Below are 25977 nucleotides of genomic sequence, written 5' to 3' on the forward strand. Positions count from 1 at the left end.
TGCCTCTCCCCAAACTTGAGATTTGAAAGGTCAACCCAAAAATCAAGAGGGGGTTTTTATATTCCCAGAATTAAAAGGCTAAGGAATTTCCAAGTGTTGGGGGATTTTAGGAGTAATCATTTTGGTTATGTAGAAACTTGGCAAAACATCTCAAAATTATTTCAAAAACATCTCAAAATTATTTGGCAGAATACCTTATCAAGGTGGAGGTTAGGATACCACCAGGGACTATAGTGGTTTGAATAGGAAAAGCTCCCATTGACCCATGTGTTTGAATGCCTGGCCCATAGGGAATGGCATTATTAGAAGGTGTGGCCTTGTTAGAGTAGGTATCACATTGCTGGAGGAAGTGTGTCACTGTGGGGACAGGCTTTAAAGTCTCAGAAGCTCAAGTCAGTTCTCCTCCTGGTGCCTATAGATCAAGATGTAGAACTTTCAGCTCCTTCTCCAGCACCATGACTGCCTTCATGTTGCCATGTTTTCTGCCATGATGATAATGGACTAAACCTCTGAATTGTAAGCCATCTCTAATTAAATGTTTTCCTTTATAAGAGTTTCCATGGTCATAGTGCCTCTACACAGCAATAGAAATCCTAACACAGGGAGTGAGTCAAATTCCAGAGTATAGTACATGTCATAATTCCAAAAGTGGGTCAAGACATGGGTCAAACCTAAGTTTTACAGAAAACAGGAATAAACTTATTTTTACCTTGTAACAATCTGGCTTCTACTCTTAAGACGGAGTCAGACTGGTCTATCAGAATACTTTTCAGGAGAAGGAAAGGGTGGACCCAGAAAAAAGAAAATAAAGTACAAGGAACCTAAATAGGAACAACCAACATTTTTGGGATTTCACTTCTCTGCCATAGGCCAGGATAGCTGGTCAATTGTCATCTCCTTTTCTCTCAGAGTGACAAGTGTCTAACTGTTACTCGCATTGTTGCTCTACTTTCTGAATGTTTTAAAACTAAATAAACCACCAGGTATTTGACAATTGCCTGCCTTTACTCCTCTCTCACTCTGACATGCAGTGCCATATGGTCCTTATCCAGTAAGTGGCCCTGGTACTTTTTCTGTTGACGTTGAGACAGGTTCTGAGTTCACTCACTGCCTAGCCATTGTTAATTTCTGAGCACAGTTAATGTAATCAAGACAACCCCAGCCAGGGATAGTAGCACATACCTTGAATCCAAACACACAGAAGGCATTGGCAGGAGCATCTCTGTGAGTTCAAGGCCAGCCTGGTCTACATAGGGAGTTCCTGGACAGCCAGAGCTACATAGTGAGACCTGTCTTAAGAAAAAAAAAAACCAAAAAAAACCAAAACAAAACAAGAAGATAATCCCACACAGACCAGCCCACAGGCTCAACTGATAATCCCTCAAGGACATCCTGTTTCCCAGGCAATTGTAGATTATGCCAGACTGACAGAACCAACCATCACAGGAAGTATCAAGTATTTGTTTTCAATATCATCATTCTTTCCTCAGGGAACTTCCATTTCTTCCTTCAGCTTTCACTGCTGTCTTTGAAGTGCCTCGTGGCAATCAAGACAAGTCAAATCCAAAAGAATATTGGTGATCAAAGTGAAGTCACTCACAAAAAGGGAGAGGAACTGGATAGAAATGACATCCTTTGGATGACAAGACTAATTTCGGTGCAATGTCATGTCTTATCTATGGTTAAGAGTTCACAGCCTCATCTTATTAACTACTGTGTAAGACTAGAGAGAGTAACTGTGATGGTTTGCATATACTTTGCCCAGGGAGTGGCCCTATTAGAAGGTGTGACCTTGTTGGAGGAAGTGTGTCACTGTGGGGTGGGCTTGGAGACCCTCCTCCTAGCTGCCTGAGGGTGCTCAGTCTGTTCCTGGCTTCCTTCAAGTGAAGATGTAGAACTCTCAGCTACTCCTGCACCATGCCTGCCTAGATGCTGCCATGCTCTTGCCTTGATGATAATGGACTGAACCTCTGAACCTGCAAGCCAGCCCCAATCAAATGTTGTCCCTTATAAAACTTAATGTTGCCCCTTATAAAACTTACATTGGTCATGGTGTCTGTTCACAGCAATAAGACCCTAACTAAGACAATAACTTATCAGATATTGGTTAGGAGCCAAGAACTTAGGTTTTCACAAGAAGAGAAAGCACTAGTAACTGTGAGGAGGAAACAGGTGAATGTGCTCTGGCTCTTGAAGACTTCAATGAAATACATTCTCCTCTTCTTGAAGACTCCATAAGCATACTCCTCCCTACACCAGCATCTCTGGGACCCTTAGCCTCTGTTTCTACTATTGGTAATGCTCTCTCTCTGCATGGAGTTCCAATTAAGAAGCCTCTGCCCTCTGTAAATTTAATAAATAAATTATTTCCATTACTATATTAATCCATACTCTTTCCAGTATGGGTAACTAAGCTTTCTACAATAGAAGAGCAGTGAAGTAGTTGACAGACTTGAAAGAAGCTGGGTGGGACGGACCAAGGCTACTCAAAAGACGTTTTGAATAGTCCCTGGAACTCATACTGGTAGGACACCTTGCCCTTCTCACCTTATTTCTCTGTTTTGCTGTTGTCAGAGAAGATAGAACCTGGCATGTCTCCAGAAGCTCCAGAAATAGGAAATGGTGGATTTCTCCTGGTTTCAATGTATGAATTTAAGGAGCTCTGAATGGCCACACTTGGAAGTTGGCCAGTTTTATGGCCCAAAGTTTGTTTGTAATATTAAAATTAGATAGGTAGGGCTCTTAGTCAGGGTATCTATTCCTGCACAAACATCAGGGCCAAGAAGCAATTTGGAGAGGAAAGGATTTATTCAGCTTACATGCTCACATTGCTGTTCATCACCAAAGGAAGTCAGGATTGGAACTCAAGCAGGTCAGGAAGCAGGAGCTGATGCAGAGGCCATGGAGGGATGGCTTGCTTACTTAGTCACTTGATTCTTCTGGCTTGCTCAGCTTGCTTTCTTATAGAACCCAAGACTATCAGCCCAGGGATCGTACTACCCACAAGAGGCCCTCCTACATTGATCACTAATTAAGAAAAATGCCTTACAGCTGGATCTCATGGAGGAATTTCCTCAACTGAGGCTCCTTTCTTAGTGGTAACTCCAGTTTGTGTCAGGTTGACACACAATACCAGCCAGCACATGTAGATAGATAGCCAGATAGCTAGATAGCTAGATAGATAATGTCCCATAATCCCTTTGAGACAAACATTGAACAGGAGATGGGGATGACCATAAGTACAGTGCTTTGGTGGAATTCTTTTCCTTCTGATGTCAGAATGCAAAAGATGTTTATGAAGACACTAAGACAGTTATTCTCACTGGTATGCAGTATAATATAGAGGTCTCAATAAGTCGCAGCCAATTAATTTACTGCAGGAAACAAGCCAGAATTACTAACATGAGAGCTGCTGTTTCTGACTAGTTTGGAGCAAAGATTTGAGGGTATGTGTTTTTAAATATAAAAGTGAATTGAGAGGAGGGCAGCTGTAAGCTGAGGGTTAAAGAAGATGATTCTTGACTAAATCACAAATATTCATAGGAAATCATGAAGAAGTTACTGGAGTAAGCTGAACATTATACAACTGACATGAAAGATGGGCTATAAAAGAATGACTATATTTTAAATGGAGGAAGAGGCCACTAGGCTATGCATATTTACATTTATAGTTGACACAGTCAGTGAAAATTACAATCAGGAGCAAAATCAATGCAAAAAGAAAGCGTGTTTTGGGGGTGTAGTGGTTTAAATATGCTTGGCCTAGGAAGTGGCACTATATTGAGGTATGGCCTTGTTGAAGTAGGAGTGGCCTTGTTGGAGTAGGTGTGACACTGTGGACATAGGCTAAAGACCCCCATCCTAGTTGCTTGTAAGTTAGTCTTCCCCTAGTGGCCTTCAGAGGAATATGTAGAACTGTCGGCTCCTGCTCTGTCTGGATGCTGCCATGCTCCCACCTTAATGATATTGGACTGAGCCTCTGAACGTGTAAGCCCACACCAATCAAATGTTGTACTTATAAGGGTTGTCTTGGTCATGGTGTCTGTTCATAGCAGTAAAAACCCTAACTAAGACGGGGGGGGGGGGCTGATAATTTCTTGATAGAACAGAGGACACCAGTCACATCAACCTTTCAGATTATATTATCAGAGGATGGAGGTAAAGCCAGTAAAAATTATGTAAAATTTTGTATACATGTGAGAGAAAAAAACCAGGAGAGATTGAAGTATGTTAAAATCAATAGCAATTTTGACAATACCTGAAGTTTCATATTAGTAATGTTCCTTTCCAAATCATCTTTACTCTTCAATGCAGATTTACAAAAATTTCTGATCCTCAAATATTAGAAGTATCCTAAATTCTCCATATGTAGCATTTTAGCAAATTATTAAGGCCTATTTCTTCTTCCACTACTTGGCTCTCAATATCTTTATTCTTAGTTGGTATTTGTCCAGCACCAACTCATCCCCGAGATAAAAGCCACTTAAAATGGAAAGAAAAATTTGAAGGTAAAAAGTCAAAATGCAAGTTGTGAGCCAGGCAGCAGGACAGCCAGAGCCTTTCTTGAGAAATGAAATCATAACGGTACTGGGTAGTCACCCACTGTGCTTCCTTAAACACCGAGCTTGGTTGGAATAGCACAAGATCAGATGCCTGTACACTGTCCAGACCATGAGTTAATCTTCTCCATGATGCTGACATGGCTTCAGCCCTTCCTTCATGCAAGCAGACGTTTAATCTAGTGTCAATTGATGTATACACTGAGGGTGCTGCTCCAATGAATGAACCAGGAAGAAGGGAGAGAGCTGAGTAGGCAGGATGAGTAGCATCACACTTGAGGCCTTTGCTATCCAGCCTCAAAACAAGAAAAGAGTTGGTGTTGCTGAGGTATGGAGAAAAGAAGATGCTTACATAATTTTGATGGGATATAAATGCTTACAGCTGTTAAAGGCACAAACATGACAATTCCTTTAGAAATTTAGCAACAGGGAGCATTACTAAAGGCTCATTACTAAAGGCTCATACTTGCTCTGTCTGTGGTAAGGAATCTTGTCTTCTGGGACACTCAGGCTTTCTCACCTTCACATTCACAGCAGGATTACTCCTAATAGCCAAAATACAAAATCAAGCTGCTGTGCATCAGTGGACAGATGAAAACACAGCAGACACACATGGAGCATTAGCTACTCCACCCTTTCTAAAGAGGCTCTGTCATTTGCAATTGTTGGAATGAAGAAGCTGAGGACATGGTATTAAGTGAGGTAGACTAGCCACAAAGAGACAAATTCTACAGGACTTTGCTTACAGTGTGAAGTCTGAGTATTCAATTGGCAATAGTGGAGAACAGTGGGGTCACCAAGGGCTAGGGATGGAGGGGGACAGCCGCCTTAGTTACATTGACTTAGTTATTCCGTGATGCATACATATACAAAGAATGCTATTTACTAAGAAACCATTTACTAAGAAAGTTTTGAATCTATGTATAGAAAGTAGGGAAAATGCTCTTCCTGTGGTGTTTCTATAGTGTAGTGGTCATCATGCTTGCCTAACATGTGAGAGGTCCCCGGTTTGAAACGGGGCGGGAACAGTGCTGTTTTTCTCACTTTCTTTTTAAAACTGTTTTCAGAATCACAGTTTACTCCTTACACTTTTGAGAAGTTAGAAGATATTAGTTTCAGACCTATGATTTTAGCCTTGACAGGCATGACTTCTTATAGCAGGAAACATGTGAAAAAAGAAAAACCAACAAAAATACAACCCCCCCCCCAAAACCCAACAACAACAACAACAACAGCAAAAACAAAAAACAAAACAAACAAACAAACAAACAAACAAAAACAGTGGAGGTACTTGGCATAAAACAAAGTACAAGAAAAAAGTCTCTTGTCTTGCGGGATTAGCTCAAGTGGTAGAGCACTCGCTTAACATGCAAGTAATTATTATGTTAACTCGATTGATGACTGAAAATTACACTTTCTTTCCACCCTAAACAATAGTTTCAGCACACACTCATTTGCCAGTTTCTCATACTCGCATCGTGCATTTTATTTTTGTGCATTGTTTCTGCGCGTCGCCATTTGTTCCTTCACTCACAGACACTGGTGCAGAACCTCTTCTATGTAAGCAGGTTTTAGGCTTTTCCTCTTAAACCACTCCGTGCTGTAAGTTCTCTGCCCTCCTCTCTGGGATCTTTTCCTCGTCTAACTCTGCTCACTCATCTGCGTTATTGGAGCTTTTTTCTGCTCCTCACCGGCCTGCACAGCCGACAGCATAACACGGCCCAACCTCCCCGCGGTCTGAATGGCATGCGGCTTCCGTCCCATTAGTCTCAATTTTCCAATTCTAAACTCTGTCACCTTCCCGCGTTGTCTCAAAAGCTCTCCAGCGTCTACAAGTTTTCCTCAAGGTGTCTCCAGGTGATCAGGCTCTCCTCCCAACCTCCCTATTCTGTGCTTCTTTGCTTCTTCGGGTGAGCTCTCCCCTCCGCCGCGCCGCACGAGGTGCATTTCTTATTCCTTCTCCAGGATCTCGCCTCTCCAACTATGTTTTTTATTTGTTTTGGTTGCATTTCTTAAAATTCTCTTAGTTAATGTGGCTCTGTAACTTTGAGACTACACTTTGGCAAGGTGTTTGACCTGGGTTGCAAAATGAGAGAAAACAGTTTTGTGGTCGTTTCTGTAGTGTAGTGGTTATCACTCTTGCCTCACATTCGAGAGGGACTCCTCTCGAAACTGAACAGGAACACTGGTACTTTTATGCCTTCAGACTTAAAAGACAGTACATGTATATGTAGGTAGCCTTGCCTCCTGCTAGCGACTCTACTTGGGAAAGGTCCCACCTAACATTCCTATTCTAAGAACAACCCACCAAGGACACTCTGCCAGAGTGCCTAGAACACGCTGACTGGACCCCTTAGAACTGGTTTGCATTGTGTAGACTATCTAATACTGGGCGTTTCCCGTAGACCATCTGGATTCTGGACTGGTTTGCTTCTGCTTCAGAATCTCCAGAGAGTTGAGATTGGACATTTCCTCTCCGGGGTGGGGGGTGGGGTGGGGGGAAGAAGCAGCAGACAGCCTTGCTGGCAGAAGACTAGTCCTAGTTAGCAAAGCCTCAGAGCCTAGGACTAAGTCCAGGGCCCTAGAACAGCAGACCAAGGACAGTGACCCTTGTGCTACAGCTGAGTGAGGGTGAGGAGAATAATTGCTGACCTGCAAAGGAGAAGTTTCTAGTTCAGAGACAGAGTTTGCAGATTTACCTCTGTTCCTCTGTTCCTCTGTTCCAACTTATACACGTAAGAAGACAGTAGCGTCTGGACACACGGGTCATTTGCAGTCTTCTCTGCTTGATGAAGTGCTGGAACACACACAGCTCAGTTTCAATAATTTGCTCTTCTTGCCTCCGGAAACTGAAAGCAAGAAAATACTCAGTTACTCTTTCTCTGCAGAATTTCCTTCTACAGCTTGGGCCTAAAAGCCAACTTGGTCTGGAAATACCCTGGATAAGTACCAGAGGGATGGAACCCAGCTCTGGGGTAGGAAACTATTACCAGGAGCCTAAATTCAAGGCTGTAGAGGTCAGGAGGTTGGATAATTAGAGTGTTAATGGGTGAGTTACTGTGCAGACCAGGCAGACAAGTGAGCTGGGGCAGAGGAAGAACTTATTGTTTGATCCTCAACCTCTGTTTCCCAATTCAGGCCTTGTCACCCTCCCCAATTCTGAGTCCCTGTGAAGAACATTTAATCTATCTGAGCCTCTGTTGCATCTGGAAAGAGCAGATATGCACAAGTCCTTTTGCTGCCAAAATTCAACTAAACTACATGGAATAAAGAAATCTTTTAGAGTAGTTAAGAGCATATGGAACTGAAAATCACAGGGCATTTTGTGAATTATAAGGGGAATATCTTCACTTGTGTAGAGTATTAGTCATGGTTTTCTAAAGTAAAAGAACTTATAGAATGAATCTCTGGGGAGAGAAGGAGAGAGGGAGGGAGAGAGAGAGAGAGAGAGAGAGAGAGAGAGAGAGAGAGAGAGAGAGAGAGAGCACAGATTTATTAGAATGATTTACAGGTTGTGGTCCAGCAAATCCAACCATGGCTGCCTGTGAATGGACAGTCAAAGAATCTAGTAGTTGATTCCAGAAGGCTGGATGTCTCATCTGGTCTTCAGTATATGTCAGAACCCTGATAAGTAGTCTCTGGTACCAGTGAAGGAATGGACTTGCTAGCAAAGAAAGAGCAAGCAGGCAAAGACCAAAATCCCTCTTCTGTATCCTTTATGTAGGCCATAGCAGAAGGTGGATCTTCCCACTCAAAAGATCTGAATTAAACTTGTGTCTTCGCAACTCAAAGATCTAGATCAGAAGTCCACTTCAAATAATATAGCTAAGCAAAAACCTCCCATGTTTTCCTAGCCATTTGAGGGTTTTAGTTCATTTCAAATACACTCAAGTTGAAAACAAAGGACAACCATCACCTGCAGACACAGATGGAAGGAGGGGATCCATCAGAATCGTGCAGATGGAAAGTGAGCATGAGGACTACTTACTAGCTCATTCACTCATTCAGTCAGTGAACAGAGAACCTCCTGGGTTATTTTGAACATAGAAGAATGGGAAGGAAAGACTCCCAAGGAAAGGGTGTGCCAGAGGAGTGAAACATGAGGTAAGGGATGGGCACAGAGCAGTTGAAAGTGAACCTGCTCCCTCAGTTCAGAGGGCCTTGCTTGGATTCATCCCAGAGGGGTGTGGATGCCATCATTGTTGATGTGAAATGCTTCAGATGCAGCACTAGCTGCTAGAGTGCAAAATCTAAGCGATGCTTTGTTCTTTAAAAGCTGCAGGTGGATACAGGATATTTGAAGACTCAACATTCTTAATTTGAATTTGCCAGCAGGAGAGGCTATTTCTGTGCATCTGTGGGTCTGTCAAACTTCTGACCAGATGGTCCTAAGGTCCAACTTCTGAGAAGGCAAGGAGGCTTCCTTTTCCATCCATGGTTGATTAGTTGCTTATGTAGCAGGTTGACAGTAGGTGACAAGGAAGAACTGGAAACACACACACAAACACACAGACACAGACACACAGACACACACAGACACACAGATACACACACACACACACACACACACACACACACACACACACACACACACAATGGTTATTGGAATCAGGAACTGACCCTGGTTGTTTGGTGAGATGTGTAGGGAGGATCTCAGGCCACTAGACACTTTAAATAAATATCTGTTCTTATGATCATGTGATGGAGGAAGTAGGCCAGACATCTCAGCATGGTACACCAAAGGTGCCTGACTTCAGTTAAGCCACAAAACCAAATGTGAAGCCATCCACTCTTTACTCAGCTAACAAATGGATCCTGAACTACATTGTGCAATTGCTGTTCTGCTTGCAATGTTTCAAGAGTAAACAATTTCAGAGAAACGGTTTGACAGAAATACAAAAACAAAGAACCGAGAGACTGTGATTACACATCAGGTCAAGGGACGCAGCAGAGCCAAGGATAGGCAAAGGCAGATCAGATCCTACAGAGGGCCTTTCAGAACCATTTTTCCCCATTACATAATGCTACAGTGGAGAGAAACAGATTCTTATTACTCTGCCCCTAGGTACGCACCCAGCATCAGCAGGCCAAGTGAAGCCAGTAGAAGAGGCCTGAGCATTGAAAATAGAGTACTCAGTGAAATGGACCCTGTTGTGTGGACCCTCAACTATTTCACTGTTGTAGAAGGCTGTGACTATTTTTACTTTCTGACTCCTGAAAGCTAACATTTCATTAACTGTGGTCTTAGAAACATCCCTTATAACTTGTTCTGACCATTCAACTTCTGAAGATGTTTGGGTCTGAGAAGCTTTAGCTCACTGTTTTATTCACCTCAGATGAGTGGAATGGAAATTCCCACCTCTTAGGACACCTCGCTCCCATTGCTCAGCTTCATTGAAGTCAATCTTTCAACATTTCCCTGCCTTTGTATTTGTTGGCTGTATCCTGCCCTTCACTGCTGTCCTGGTTTTGGAGTATCCCAAGCACTGCTCAAGGAGGACATAGCCTGCGTCCTGCAGACTTGTGTGCTGTTTGGGAACACAATAAACATCTTTTTGCCTGCACACTTCTCAAATTCACAGCATAGACTTTTAAAAGTACCCAAATAATGGGCTGAGGCTCAGTGGCACAGTGCTTGCCTAGTGTATAAAGCCCTAATTCAATCCACAACACTTTAGAGAACTAACTAAAGTTTGGAGAAATATCTGAGACTTACTGCATTACACTCATCTTCCTATTTGCCTTCGATAATGTAATGCAATGCAAAATGCAGACCTCCACTGGGCTCCCTGGGAATGCTGGGAGGGACAAAGCTCAGTTCAGAACACTGTCAGGAAAGAGCTCAATTGGGAGATGCTTTGGACCTCACTAAGCAGTTGGAAATTGATGAATGGCTTGGGGTTCTGAACCTGACATTTCTCATTTTAGTGTCTCTAGATTAACAGAAGGCAGATAACAGAAATGAAGGGGCAGCCAGAGGCCAGGACTGGGTTTTTCTGGGAGTGTTACCCAGCCATCTAATCCACACAACTTTGCAGGAAGTCAGCTGGTGAAGTCAGTGTGACTGGAGAGACGGCACACTGCTGGAAATGTGACTTGAGAAAGACCCAGGTCTTCACTACTGTTTCCCACTGCTTCCAGATTTATTCCTTCTGGTGTGCTTTCAGGGAACTAAACCACAAAATAAGAACACACTAGATGGCATAGGCAACCAAAAGGAAACAAATTGAATGTGCTAAGTTTGCACATCTATACCACATTCGCTTCATCTTTTAAACATTAGCTAAAATATACCCCACATATGGCCCACACCGGGATCAAACCCACGACCTTGGTGTTAGTAGCACCACACTCTAACCAACTGAGCTAGCCAGCCACTGATAAGCTTTACACGAACCTCTATAACCTCTATGAACTCTAAATATAGTAAAAGAAAATTATTGATTAAAAGACTTGGGTTTTTTGTTTTTGTTTTTGTTTGTTTGTTTTTTCGAATATTTAAGATTTTCTTCTGGATGGAAAAATTTAAGAACCGCGCATTATTCGAAGTAGAAAATGTCTCGAAGCAGAAAGAAAACTGCACGATAGCAATAAATGTTACCTTGCACTCGTTCCTGAGCATGGTTTGTGGGTCCCAGAGATACTCGTCCTACACAGTCTAGTTCACTCGCTCAGACGCACAAACTACAACCCACCCTCTGGCCGCGACCGAGTTCTGCAGCCCACTTCTCCCTCTTACCCACGAGGGACTATTTGAAATCTTCCCAGTTTTAATAATTCGCCAAAAACATTTAGCTAACGCAATGGGTGGAGGGCCTCCCCCAGATTCCGCCTCTCACTGGGCTGCTAGAGGATTTCCCTAAGTCTTGTAGACCCCAGGATTCCAGACCGGAGGCTCCGGAGAGCCCCGATGTTCGTGCCCAGACGGTCTGCCTTGTTCCGCGAAGGCGGGACGTCATCTCGCTGGACACTATCCGGGTCCGGGAGTCGCTGCGTGAGAAAAGTGCAGGACCCTAGTCACCCTAGTCCGCCTCAGAGACGAGTCATCTCGGCGTATCCACGCTTGTCCTGGGCAGCAGCGATGCCAAGATCCGCTCAGCTTGAACTAGGATTTACCATCGTCACTGGACCTGTGGCTGTTCCAGAAGTTTGGGGGTCGCCGGCTCTTCGTGGCGTTTTATATCTGCCTCAAAGGAACTGGAAGAGGCGACAGGGATGCTCTCCTGTATCATTCGGTCTTTCTTTAATGAAGTCGAGAAGGAGTTGAGAACTTGGGACTCTGAAATGAGTCTTTTCGAGTCGCCCAGAAAATACTTAGTGTCAACGAATATCTGTGACTCCGAAGTCGTTCGCAATGGCCGAGTTTGTAACTGAGGAGGCCAACGCAGCGCATCAGCCTACACCTATAGTCATTTGTTCTTCGGGGACCTTTTGGTGACAAGACACTGTTGGTCTTCTTCTCCAGGGACCCTCAGAGCTCCAGTCGCCTAATTGGCGGTCTTACCATAGCAACAATTACAAAGGTGGACACGAGCAAAGGAGGATTTTAAAAAAGCGCGACGCCTGAGGCGTTGAAGCACTGTTCCTAGAAATGTCACAAATCACTGCATTAAAACTGCTTTTACCGGGGTTGGGGATTTAGCTCAGCGGTAGAGCACTTGGCTAGCAAGCACAAGGCCCTGGGTTCGGTCCCCAGCTCCGGAAAAAAACAAAACAAAAAAATCCTGCTTTTACCTCCAGGATGTCAGGACCCTTGGAGACAAGATCCCCAATGGCCAGTCCAAGAGCTCTGCTGGGTCTTATTTCACCGATGCCCTGTCCCCGCTATTGGTCCAGTAATTCTCCAAGTTTAGAAAACCTCTATGTGCGCAGGGAACTTTGTCTCAGGAAATCCTTTTTCCCATAAGCCCCTTCGATTGTGTATCGGACTTGATTATCAAAACTACTGACCCTCTGACGAAGTGTGGCTCTTGGGCAAAGTGAGCTTAATTACGACATTTTAGCAGGATAGTTAACTTCTTCGGTGGAAGGGGAGTTTGATCCCTGGAATTAAAAATAAATTACAAAGAAAAAGAAAAAAAAAAAGACCAAGTATTCTGGGCTGTGTTTGAGAGGCATAGACAGGGGCTATTCAGAAAGTCACAGGCCAAAGAGATACTACTATTGGAAAAATTGAATCCTGTGGGGTGTCTGGCTCAAATGATAGAGCAGTCACTAATCTAGAATGAGAGGGAAGGGATGGATGCCAGTATTTTCCCATTTATGTCCTGTCCTCCCAGTTCTAGGCTTCCATTGCCCTGGTATCTGGGACCTTCAAGGGATTTGCCTTTTGTTAGTTCAGTGCCTCTGATGGGGTTATATCATTTTTTGCTAGATTAAAAGAGCAAACAAAAATGAAGCACACACACATAAATATAAAAAAATAATCTAAATGACATTGCCATCAGGTTAAGAACTCTTTAGAATGTCAGTCAAAAATTAGGATTTCTGTGGAAAAGCCAGACTTCAGTCTCTAGGTCCATGGTGGGAAATGGCTTGGGAATTCAGTCAAGAGTTCTCATTGACTAAGTGTGTGTGTTTTATTCACACTCACAAGCTGTGCTCAGGGAACATAGGAAAAATGTTCTTCAACCAGATTGCCCAAGAGTGGGCTAGGTATTCAGAAGGAGCACCAGCAGGAAATCAGCTGAAGGAAGGGGAATGTAGGACTCAGCCTAGTAATGTCTTTTGGCAGACCATTCTTGTTCACACATCCGAGTTTGATCCCCAAAATTAAAAATAAAAATAAAAAAGACCAACTAAGTATGGTGAGCTGTGTTTGTAATACTTACTCTCAAGAGGCACAGACAAGAGCTTACCTGGCTAGCCTATCAGAAAGTCACAGGCCAATGATATTCTACTATCCCAAGACAAAAACAAAAATAACAAACCCCTGTGGATTGATGTTTATATGCAGATAGGGCAGGCACAAGATAAGGCAAGGAAAGGCCTGTGACTGGGCAGTGAAAAAGTAAGGCCCAGTAGAGTTTTTGAAGAGAGGAGGGGAGAAGAGAACCAAGATGGAGGCAGAGAAGGATGACCCAGATCTGTGTGGCTTTAAATGACCACAGGTAGTGTAGAACTAGAGTTTTAAAAAGGTTACTCATTGTCAGAGTCCGGATGTGCAGGGCCGGACGTGCCTGAGGGAGAGCCAGAGATAGGACTTGCCAAACCAGCTATCAGTGATTCCTGGGGGCACCCCACCCCGCGATCGGAGCCAGAGACGCGGCTCCCCGTTTTGGGGTACGCTCTTTCAGTAGCTATGACTATTTCATAAGGGATAGGCTTTTACAGGACAATTTGTCTTATCTAGGTGGGCAGTTTATATCAATATCAATTGGTTCTGAGTTTATTGTGTGGACGTTTTGTGGAGTGAGAATTTACTGATATAAATCTGATTGATAAATTACAACCTTCTAGAGTTTTGATTTTAACAGGTTACTGGGAGTTGCGACTATAATCACAGGGGGCGGATGCTGGGAATGTGAGTAGAGTCCACAGGAGAGAGCACAGAGATGGACTGCAGGGGCCAGTCTTAGAGATGGAGAGATCGCTGCAGAGCCCAGAGAGTAGCCGCCCGGTAGCATGGGGTGGAAAATGGGAACTTAGCGAGACGGTTGGAGACGTTTTGAGAAACTGGGTCAGGGAGTCTGCCCAGTCTGGCTGGGAAAATGAGACTGCTGACGCCATGGCTGGCATAGGCATGAGATGGAGCTCCTTGTTTAATGTTTACCGCTATAAACCCACACCACCAAATGGATGGGTTGGGGGTGGGGTTGTCCTCTGAAGTGTGCACACATGTCTACAATATAATGAAAATATGTATCTTTTTATCTTAGGTTTAATTGTTTAAAATTATGTTGTGTGTGTGTTCATGCATGTGAATACAAATGCCTAAGGAAACCAGAAGAGGAGATCAGATTCTTTGGAGCTAAAGTCACAGGTGTGTGAGCTGCCTGAATGGGTACTGGGAACCGATTCAGTGCCTCTTCACGAGAAATGTGTGCTCTTAACCATCTCTACAACATAGCTGTACAACTATAATATCTGTCTGTCTCTGTTCAAATCTGTCTCTGCTCAAAGAAACTGTGTGAGACTCTGGATTAATCACCAGCTATGTGATTCAGCTCTCTTATCTAGAGCACAGCCAGAAGGCTGCAGAGGGTCTTGGATTCCTAAGGGCTGGCTGCCTTCAGGAGCTTTTGCAGGTCCCTGACCCTGCACTTACCATCTGTGTCTTTCCCCATCCCATCTCATGCAATTGACAGACTCCTCTCAACTGTGGGATGTGACTCATAAAAGAAGGCACAATCTATTAATTCCACGAGCCCATACAATCGTTCTCTTCTTTGCAGATAGATTCATAAACTGGGGTCCTCAAGGTTTCTACTACCTCCACCTCAGTCACTTCCTCAGTAAGATAGGAATAATGATGTTCAGGTTTATGGGGAAAAATGAGTTGAGTGAAATAATGTCAACAAGATGCTTAATAGATTTTTGGGTCATGAAAGTGGAAAAGAAGAAAAAAATTTAAAAAAATGCAATAAGGTCCCAGCCTAATATCATTGTGAGACTTTCTGAGGAGAATATTCAAGATAGCATGGTTGGAACTGCAAGATTTCATGAACTGTTCTGTAGATCTATCTCCCAGGCCTCTTGGGAGCTCTTCATTCTTTTATGGATTCATTGGTAGGTGCTGTTCCACTAGGTCATTGTGCAAAAGTAAAAACTGGGTGACGAGGAGGAAACAAAGACTTACAACAATGGAAAGTAAGAGCAGAGACTAGGCATCCTTGTTCAGTCACCCTAACCAGTTTCATTGTATGTGAGGTTCTTCAAGAAATAGAGTGGGTAGGATGGCTGACAAGTAGGAAAAAGTGACTGTTTCTTCTAAGATACAGCTAGAGAGGCCAGCTCTGGTGTAGCATGTCAATCATATAATCTGAAGGTTTGATCCTCAGAGTTTTGCAGATTTCCCCTCAACACAATCTTGTGTACAAATGACCAAAGATTTTGTAGGACTCCTGGCTCTGGGTGCTGATTGAGAACTTCCTTCCCAGATGTTTTTCTGTTCTAATCTTTACAGAGCTCAGAGCCATGGAGGACATGGGGATCCTTTGGGCATGCCTTGAGCTGAGCCTTCCTCTCCATATACTCAGAACATACTGATGAAAGGAAAATTATACAGATTTAAGGTTTAAAAATATGAAGTTAAAAGAGTATGTTTCAACTCAGGACTAAACACTGTGAAAAGCAAGTCCAGGCAGCCCCGCCCTGCAGCTAGAACTAACAGTCCATAAAAGGAAAGGAATGCAGAACAGACCAGGAGTACCGGATCTGACTCACAGGCCACCTGGCAGGAAGAGATAAGCCCCCAGCCCCCCACATCCAGGACACCCCAAACCTGCCAATGTGTGTAGCTATACCTTATTACCTCATCATGTGAAATAGCCAATCATATGTGAACATGTCTATGTACCTCGTTTGAATCCACCAATCCCCGTAACTATGCATCTGCTTCTGTACGCCCGCTTCTGCTTCCCCAATCCCTATAAAAGCCCCATGCTGGAGCTGCTGGGCGCGCAAGTCCTCCGAAGAGACTGTGTGCCCGCAGGTACCTGTGTTTTCCAATAAACCCTCTTGCTGATTGCATCCGAGTGGACTCGGCTCGGTCATTGGGCGCTTGGGACTCCTCCTGAGGGAAAGGTCCTCTCTGGGGGTCCTTCATTATGGGGGCTCGCCCGGGGTTTGGAGACCCTCTGCCCAGAGATCACCGACCACCCACCGGGAGGTAAGCCGGCCGGCGTTTGTCTTGTCTGTTGTGTCTTGTCCTGTGAACGATTGATCAATAGGCTCAGATCTGGGGACTATCTGGGCGGGCCAAAGAAGGAGCTGACGAGCTCGGACTTCTCCCCCGCAGCCCTGGAAGACGTTCCAAGGGTGGTTGGAGGAGAGGGAGATCCGGATCCGTGGCACCTCCGTCCGTTTTCGGAGGGATCCGCACCCTTGATGACTCCATCTGAATTTTATTGGAGTAGAGGATCCAAGACCCTCGCTGACTCCGTCTGAATTCTTGGTTTCAGTTTGGTACCGAAGCCGCGTGGCGCGTCTGTTTGTTACTTGTTTGACTGTTGGAATTGTTTGTCTTCTTTGTGACCTGACTGTGGTTTTCTGGATGTGTTGGTGGCTGTTAGTGTCTTTTTGACTTTTGTTTCGTGTTTGAATTTGGACTGACGACTGTGTTTAAAATCTTGGACCGACGACTGTGTTTGAAATCATGAAACTGTTTGCTTTGTTTGTCGAAGAGTTTTACTTGGTCCCCTTAACGCTTAGTGAGTAAGAAACTTAATTTTGTGGACCCCGCTCTAGTGGCGGTGTGTTGGTTGATAGCCAAAGTTAATTTTTAAAACATAGTGTTTTGGGGGTTGGGGATTTAGCTCAGTGGTAGAGCTCTTGCCTAGCAAGCGCAAAGCCCTGGGTTCGGTCCCCAGCTCTGAAAAGAGGAAAGAAAAACAAACAAACAAACAAACAAACAAAAAAAACCATAGTGTTTTATCTGTGTTTGTGCTCGCAGCCAGCTGTGATGAACTGGGAAAGATTTAAATTTTCCTTGGGAGTAAGGAATCTTAAAGGCGGAGTTTCAGCCGGTATGGCACTTAGTGCGTAGCTGCCTAAAAGATCAGAAATGCTGTCAACAGGCTATAAAAAAAGGGACAGGCAGTGTTAGAAATGCTACGGGAAGAACTATCTAAAAAGGCTGAGAGCGAGGTGGGAGAGGACTATAAGGAAAACAAGAAAGGAATTTCTGACATTTGCTCACAGAAGGAGAGCGCTCATTAAGAGAAGTTCTTTAGGGAGCCTGCCTTATCTGCTGTCCTTATTCCAAGGGAGGAGTCAGTCTCCAACATTAAATTACTTTTCTCGCTGATCATCATTAACATGGAGAGTGCCTTTGGTCCTATCCCCACAGCAGCCAGTTCCTGCCCCTATGGTTAAAATGCCCCAGGTTGGGGGACAAAAAGAGCCCCTAAAATAGTTTCAAAGAATCTACAACTGTGAAGAACTTTGTTTTGCCAGTCAGGATTAATGTTTTCTTTTCCATGGGCCTATAGCCCACTGAGACAGTTTGGTAAAGGGCTGCTACTAAAGTCCTGAAAGCCCCAGGTGAACTGGTTACAATTCTTTTGTCAGCTGCTTAGTATCTAGCACCCAGGTTCTAACCATCTCTCCATCCTTTTGTTATTAGTTCTTAGTGGAAGCCTAGTGTCATTTGGAGGCTGGTTCTCTTGAGAGGCAAAGCCACCAAGCTGACACTGAAGGGAGGTACTCCTTAAGGGAAAATCTAAGTCCAGAGAGACAGCCGGTAACAGATAGGCTGCCTCTCTGCTCGCCTTTCTGTTTCATAGACAAAGCTTGTGCTTATTTGTACAATGGCCTTTTTTATCCAAGAAAGCCTCCTGGTTTAGCTGTGTGACTAAATGCTGTTTGCCCTCTTCAGTAGACCTCTATTCTCAAGATTCTCTTGTTTTCTCACCATCCCATTTGAGATGCTTGTTAGTAACTGTTACAGGTCTTCTTTACCACTGAGGAAAGACAGAATCCTACTAGAGGCCAGAAAGAATGTTCCAGACATGGATGGAAGGCTCCTGACTGTTGACTTCAATACCCCTGAAGGTAGGGAGTGCTCCAGGTCTGCCCCCAGGCTCCAAGGGTGGGTCTCCTAGGGGCTGAAAAATGCCCCACCAATCTGGCTAAGATAAGGAAAGGGTATGAAGAGAAAGTTACAGAAATTTGAAGGGTTAAGCTAAGTTGCTGAGAGTTAGTATAAGTTACAGAGAAAGTAAGGTTAAACAAAGAGAAAGAGAAAAGAAGGTAAAAAAGAGCAGAAAGCTAGGGAAGAAAAGAGACAAAAAGAAGAGGAAGCTAGAGAGCTAAAGAGAGATAAAAGACAAGAGAGGAACATATACTGGCCACAGTAGTTAGGGAACCTAGGAAGACAGTACCTGGCAACAGAAGAGAATTCCTGGCTAAAGATCAGTGTGCCTAGTGCAAAGAAAAAAAAGACACTGGGTCAGGGACTGCCCCAGAAAGAACAAGAGGGGACACTGGAAAGCCTCTCGGTCCTGGAGTGCTGGCTATGTGCAGAGATAGGAGGGAAGCCTGCCCAGTTGTTTTATGGATTCAGGGACCCAATGCTCTGTGCTCCTATGCTCCAGTGGGCCAGTATCCAAAGACCTTGGGTACAGGGGCCTACTGGCAACAAACAATACTTATGGACTGCCCGAAGAACAGTGGACCTTGGCGTGGGCCGGGTAACCTACTAGTTCATGGTCATCCCTGACTGCCCCTATCCCTTGCTCATGAGAAAATTGCTCTCCAAAATGGCTTGCGTGGGCCAAAATGGCTGGGTGAGGCCATGTGTATGCATATCTACAGACTGTGTATGTGGAGCTTAAGACCTGTTTCAGTGCACCAGTACCTGATGCTGGGAGATGTGTGGCTCAGTGCTTTTCTGCCTGGAACACATCACTCCTGCCAGCCGGGCACTAACAATTATCACCCAATCCAGGACTTAAACTGTGTTAGAGTGGCTGATGTCTTGCCTTTGAATAGTGTCCCAAAAGATGGGACCACTGGTCAGCTGCCATGGACTAGATTCTCCACCTGTTGGGGGCAATCTGGTCACCTTGCTGCCCAATCCTGACCTGGAGCCACCACAGCACGAGTGTCAAGCACTGGCAGAAGCCCATGGGTGGAGGAAAGACCTCTGCGACTGGCTGACTGACCCCTGCTGAAAGCCGAGGCTACCTTGTCCACAGACAGGAACAGTTCTCTTCATGAAGGTCAGAGATAAGTGGGTGCTGCCATGGTGGACAACACAATGTCATCTAGGATGGCTGAACCTCAACCCCCCCAGTACATCAGTGCCGCAGATGCCTTTGCCATCTCTTAGATGCCCTGGTGAAGCCAACAACTGTGAGTACTATTCATTGCTCAGGATATCAGGAGGGAAGAGATTCAGTGGCATTGGGCAGTAACAAAGCAGATAAAGTGGCTCGGGAAATGGCTATGCAGGAGCCTATCCTGGTTGCAGGCCTGCAAGAGACAGCCACTGAGAACTAGGATCGGACTAAGGGATGGCCTCACTTAGAATGTAAAACAGAAGAAAAGGCCCAAATTGCTTAAACGAAAAAAAAAAAAAAAGACAATGACACACTTGAGGGGAAAGCTATACTCCCCAGAGAACAAAGAAAAGACTCACTTTGCCAAATACAGAAATGGACTCATTTAGGAGATAAAAAGTTTGTCCAAGTAATTAAGTGTATGTAATAGACTTTAAGATTTTAGCCAGAGAGGCAGTAGAAAGTATAAGGTATGTCAATAAGTGAATGCTTAGCAAGCAAACAGGGCAAAGAGACCTAGAGAATTTAGTGAAAAGTCGAAGTGAACTTCACTGAGATAAAACCAGAAAAATATAATCACAAGTATCTCCTAGTGCTTGTAGATACTTTTTCAGGAATAGATAGAAGCTTTCCTCACCAAACGAGAGACGGCCTCTGCAATCATCAAGAAGATACTGGAAGAAATCTTCCCCCGATTTGGAATGCCCAAGGTAATCTGGTCAGACAACGGCCCTACTTTCGTTGCCAAGGTAAGCCAGGGTGTGGCCAAGTATTTAGAGGTCGATTGGAAATTACATTGTATTTACAGACCTCAAAGTTCAGGACAGGTAGAGTAAATAAATAGAACTCTAAAAGAGACCCTGACCAAATTAACCATGGAGAGTGGCGCAGACTGGGTGACACTCCTTCCTTCTTGCTCTCTTCAGAGCAAGAAATACCTCTTCCAGATTCAGCCTTACCCCCTTTGAGATCTTAAATGGGGCCTCAGCCCCCCTGACTGTATTAGATGATGTTACTGAACCAACATGTCATAGTGCCATAGTAATAATGATTTGTGTGCCAGGCTAAAAGACCTACAGGTGATACAGAAGGAAATCTGCTCACAGCTGACAGCAGCCTATGCCCCGGAGACCCCTGAGTTCCAGGTCGGAGACTGCAGCTACACTGAGCCCAGACATTCGAGCCTCGCTGGAAAGGACTGTACCTGGTGCTGCTGACCACCCTGACAGCTGTCAATTCTCAGCCCTCACCAGCCGTGAGAGCTGGGACCTAGAGGGAAATTCAGTCATGTTTGTCCTGGGTTCTATCAAGATAGGTGTGGGATAGGCTTGATTTCTATTACAAATGATGTAACATTGCATATGTTAGTACTCCTAACACTTCTTGGGACTGTGCCTCAGGGATCACAATCTGTATAAGTTTAGAAGTTCTAAAAGCTAGTCATGACCTTGGTGTGTAGGTTTAGATAGTGTCCAGACTGGAATCCTGATGCTAAAGACTTAGTAAGACACAAAAAAAAGGAGTTGAGAATTACTTAGGGCTAAGGCTATCTAGGTGCTGCAAGGGCAGCACAAGGACATCTGCTGTTGCAATGAAAGGCTTATAGAGAATTCAGAACTGCCATTCAGGAGTAATTAAAGACTCCATGAATAAACTTAGAGAAAGGTTAGACAAAAGGCAGACAGAGAAGCGCATCAGGGATGGTTCGAAAGCTGGTTTAGTAGATCTCCTTGGATGACTACTCTGGTATTTTCCCTTATGGGACCCTTCTTAGTTTTGCTTCTGCTTCTGATTATAGGTCCATGTGTGTTAGAGAAACTAGTTAATAGGTTTGACTCCTACAAAAAGATAGAGACGCTCAACAAGGTCTCCCTGGATGACTACCCTACTCTCTGCTACAAATCGAGTGAGTGCTGTGCGGTTGATGGTTCTGAGACAACAGTACCAGTCAGTTAGGACAACTGGTGAGACCAAATACGAGACTTGATATCAAAATTCTAAGATTAGAATTACTTAGTAGAAGAAGAGGGGAATGAAAGGAAAATTATACAGATTTAAGGTTTAAAAATATGAAGTTAAAAGATAATATGTTTCAACTCAGGACTAAACACTGTGAAAAGCAAGTCCAGGCAGCCCCACCCTGCCGCTAGAACTAACAGACCATAAAAGGAAAGGAATGCAGAACAGACCAGGAGTACCGGATCTGACTCACAGACTACCTGGCAGGAAGAGATAAGCCCCCAGCCCCCCACATCCAGGACACCCCAAACCTGCCAATGTGTGTAGCTATACCTTATTACCTTATCATGTGAAATAGCCAATCATATGTGAACATGTCTATGTGCCTCGTTTGAATCCACCAATCCCCGTAACTATGCATCTGCTTCTGTACGCCCGCTTCTGCTTCCCCAATCCCTATAAAAGCCCCATGCTGGAGCTGCTGGGCGCGCAAGTCCTCCGAAGAGACTGTGTGCCCGCAGGTACCTGTGTTTTCCAATAAACCCTCTTGCTGATTGCATCCGAGTGGACTCGGCTCAGTCATTGGGCGCTTGGGACTCCTCCTGAGGGAAAGGTCCTCTCTGGGGGTCTTTCACTGAAGGACCAGAAATGAACTTTGTGGGTAACTAGACCGTTGAGCTAGCTGAAATGGGATTTATACCTGAATGAACTGTAGAATCAGGCTGCGAGAACATTGGTCTGGATGTCAGGTGGATCTAGTTGGGGAGAGAACTGCATAGCTTCTGTTGACCTAAGGAGGACTTGACACCTGAGGGACCTGTAGGAGTGGTCCAAGAGAGGTCCAACTTGGAGAAGCACAGTCTTCAAGAAAACATTGCACGGCATGCCTTGCATGTCTCATTATTTCAACTGTAGCCTCAGAATTCTTCTAACTTCTGAGAAAAACAAAATGACTTGAATGCTTCCACAATGACTTTAGGATAATCTGCTATTTAAAAAAAAAACAAACAAAACTCTGATGGCCCAAAAATAAGGGATAAAAACACCTGTGCCTTGGAGGGTGGGAACACCAGGGGAGGGAAGGGAGTGGGGCGGGGTGGGGCAGCTACCAGGTGTGGTCCTGCTGAGCTTGTGCCCATCCTGCCCTTAGTTCACCCTCAGGAAATGTCTCTCTCTGAAGGATAGCTCCAACAACCAGACAAAACATGTGTTCTGTTAAAGTGAGAGATAGGGTTTTAAATTAGCTCAGATCGTAGCAACAGGATCTGACTCAGGAAGACAGATTGTTAAAAATGCAGGAGAACTGGTTCAGACTCACTGACCCTCTGCTTTATCACCGGATGTGAGTAAATGAGTAATGGGTTCTGTTCTGCCCCTGTGATGTTTGTTCAAGCCTCCATTGTGCCCTCCAGCCATTGTGTCCTGCAGAGAGTATTGCAGGAAACCAGCTGGCCAAACCTAACCAGATGTGTTTCAGATGCAGATGCCTCATCAACTCTGACAAACATTTACCCTAAAGGACAACAATCGAGATCTGTTCTAGGAGAATGAGAGCTTGACCTTTCCCCTCATTTAAACCCTAGAGTCTTTAGAACAATCCTGTGACTTTGAGAGTTTCCCCTTGTGACATTTTTGGTATTTCCTTTTGACATACCCTCATCTCCTGGAGCTTGTGACTTTTTCCTTTAAAAAGCCCTTCTCCCAGCCACTCGGGGTTGACACCTCTGTTTCCTGCATGGGATACGTGTTGGCCCGGAGATCTCCATAATAGATCTCTGTAATAAACCTCACCTTTGTGTATTACATCCAAAAAGGTCTCTCTGTGTCTGGGGTCTGTGATTTCCCAAGACTTGAGTAAGGGTCTCCCTTTGGGGATCTTTCTAAAGCTCTACCTTTTAATTATAATTCCTGCCTTCCAGATGTCTCTGATTGAGGCCTATGTTAGATTTTCTTACAGTGCAGTTGTCTGACCTGAAATTGGACACTTTTCAGGCTGCATTATACACACACACACACACACACACATATATATATATATTTGTGTGTGTGTGTGTGTGTGTGTGTGTGTGTGTGTATAACATTTTCATGTATATTACTTGACCTTCCTGGAATTTATTGGGATGCAGAGTTTCAAAATTCTAACAAGACATCAATCTAGGAAGAAGGAAAATGGGAAAAACACAATTTCCTGTTTTACACGTCCCTTCCAAAGATCCTCCTGTCGGAATTTTTGGAACCTGTGAGGAGTTGCCATGCATGACTTTATAGGCATGTTAAGGTCACAGAATCAGGAAGAGAGTTTAATTTAGCTTTGGGTTCCAGAGGGCTAAGAGGCCAAGATGTAGGGAGGCTGAAAGGCAAGCCTCGGGCATGACTGCAAGAGCAGGAAGCTGAGAAATCCCACTGCAACTGCAAGCACCAAGCAGAGAACTGGAAGTAGGATGAGTCTATGAAATCTCAAAGCTGGCTCCATGAAACTTCTTGCAAAGAAGGACCACCTCTGCAAACAGCTCTGCCAACTGGAAACCAAGTCTTCAAAGTACCAGAGACTAAGGTGGGTCATTCCTCATTCAAATCATCAGAGTCATTGCCTGGGTTTACCCAGGTCAGCCCAATGTAATCACGTGAAGAATGGAGAACTTCTTCCTGATATTATCCAAAGTAATTCCCTGGAACGTGATTTAGAGAGATGTAAGAAGCAACTGGTCTTTCATTGCTGGCTTTGAAAACGGTGGGAGAGGGCTATACTGAAGGAAGAGATGAAACCTGGAAGCTGGCAAGAGAAGAAAAAGGATTCTTCTGATGGAACATGTACAGACATGTTATAACTGAGAGAGATTTAGACTAGTGTCTTGATCTATTGAACTGTGTGATGATAAAACTATAACCATCATTATCATTGAAAGATCCCCGAAGGGAGACCCTTACTCAAGTCTCGGGAAATCGGGGACCCCAGACACAGAGAGACCATTTTGGATGTAATATGCAAAGGCGAGGTTAATTACAGAGATCTATTATGGAGATCTCCGGGCCGACACGTATCCCACTCAGGAGACAGAGGTGTTGACCCCGAGAGGCTGGGAGAAAGGGTATTTAAAGGGAGAAACCACAACCCAAGAGGCCAGGGGTGGTGTCATTGGAAAATCACAAGAAGCTTCCTGTCTCTCAAGATTGCTTAACTTTGTGTTCCCTTTAGTTCCTAGGAGAAGCTTCCTGCTTCTCAAGGTTTTTCTCTTAATATTCTAATCTAACTTCATGGTCAGTTAGTTCCTGGAAGAAGCTTTCTTTACTAGGTCGGGATCACCTATCTAAGGGCCTTATCTTAAACCCTTTTATCTGGATCCTAGGTGAGCAGGCTCAAGACCTTTTACTTACTTACAGGTAGAGGGCAGGGTCTGGAATTTGAGGTATTTAGGGCTTCTTAGGGGTGGGACAGCATTCCTAAACTTCTGACTTTTTGGCTGTATTTTTTATTCTTTCATCATCATTGCATTGTTTAACTTGGTATCTTTGAAGATATTCATGCTAGCAACAGTAAGAAAATAGTCTACTGTTTGAGAATTGCTATTCCTCTCTTTAAGAAAATGTTAGGACACAATTTCTTTCAGGGAATGACTTCGCCGCAAGAGTCTGTTACATACTTACTAAAGGAATTAAATCCGTGTGCCCTCATGATGTCCTAGAGTTTTGGCTAGGGTGATGTTGAATTTTTAATCAGTTGTTCTCCAAAAAGAAGAGTCACCAAATGTCTTATCCAATGTGTTTTCTTGCTTTTAAAAGCTTTCTTTTTCCATCTGCTTCTCGAAGTTTTTAAAGTTTGTTTTGAGGGCTTCTTTGGTCTTAGATGAACAAAGCCCTGTTGACTGAACATTGGATACTGTAAAATGCTTTTTCTCATTGGTTAAACATTTCTTGCCATGTTGCTTTAGCATTGTCCACACAATGGAGAAGGGTGTGGGGGGAGGGAGAAAGAGTGTTTCATGAAGATACACTAACAATTAAAACAGTGTGTACATACAATTGTCGCCAGGTCAGCACTGCAGGCATTCAGACTGGGATTTGCAAGCATGGCTGGACCTGCAGGTCTGCACATTTTGGCTTGCTTCATTTACTTTTATATTATCTGCATTTTTATATTTCCTTTGATTCCCTGAATAATATTTTAATTTAAAAAAAACATAACAAAGCTCTTGCCTTCTTGCTCTAGCTCTGTCCTTCTGCCCCTTCCCCCTCTTTCCCCATTCTCCTCCACCCTCTGTCCATATGCTCATGCCCCACCTCTACTCCTTTTCTCTTCTCTCTGTCATTCTTTCTTTGTCTCTATTACCCTTTCAACTTCCCTCCCCATGCCCTGAATAAACTCTATTCTATACTATTAAAAAGCACAACAAAGAAACCAAGATATATCCCTTGATTTATTTCTCCCACATTTATTTAATGTGTTCACCATTTCTACCTGTGGATTCAGGAGATTAAACCTTGGCCATCAGGATTGGCAACAAACAGTTTTTAACCTA

General features: G+C 44.1%; 2 long non-coding RNA genes across 3 annotated transcripts in view; one reads left to right on the forward strand and one right to left on the reverse strand.

The window, feature by feature from the left end:
• Window positions 1-4121: 4121 nt before the first annotated feature.
• The window catches only part of LOC108348562 (uncharacterized), a 52664-nt gene continuing 30808 nt past the window's right edge, over window positions 4122-25977 (reverse strand). The window contains exons 3-4 of the long non-coding RNA XR_015641671.1: window positions 7259-7408; window positions 4122-6635 (exon numbers count right to left, since the gene is read on the reverse strand). This is a non-coding gene — a long non-coding RNA (uncharacterized LOC108348562). The remainder of the gene's footprint in view (window positions 6636-7258; window positions 7409-25977) is intronic.
• On the forward strand, window positions 16149-22019 carry LOC148000151 (uncharacterized). Of its 2 annotated transcripts, XR_015641281.1 has the most exons (3): window positions 16161-16389; window positions 18157-18272; window positions 20565-22019. It is a non-coding gene; the product is annotated as an uncharacterized LOC148000151 (long non-coding RNA). The 2 variants fall into 2 exon arrangements; XR_015641280.1 differs by lacking the exons at window positions 18157-18272; window positions 20565-22019 and adding an exon at window positions 16519-17604 and having other exon boundaries at window positions 16149-16389.

Source organism: Rattus norvegicus, chromosome 17 (genome assembly GCF_021556685.1).
Source record: "Rattus norvegicus strain SHRSP/BbbUtx chromosome 17, alternate assembly SHRSP_T2T, whole genome shotgun sequence".
Lineage (NCBI taxonomy): Eukaryota > Metazoa > Chordata > Mammalia > Rodentia > Muridae > Rattus > Rattus norvegicus.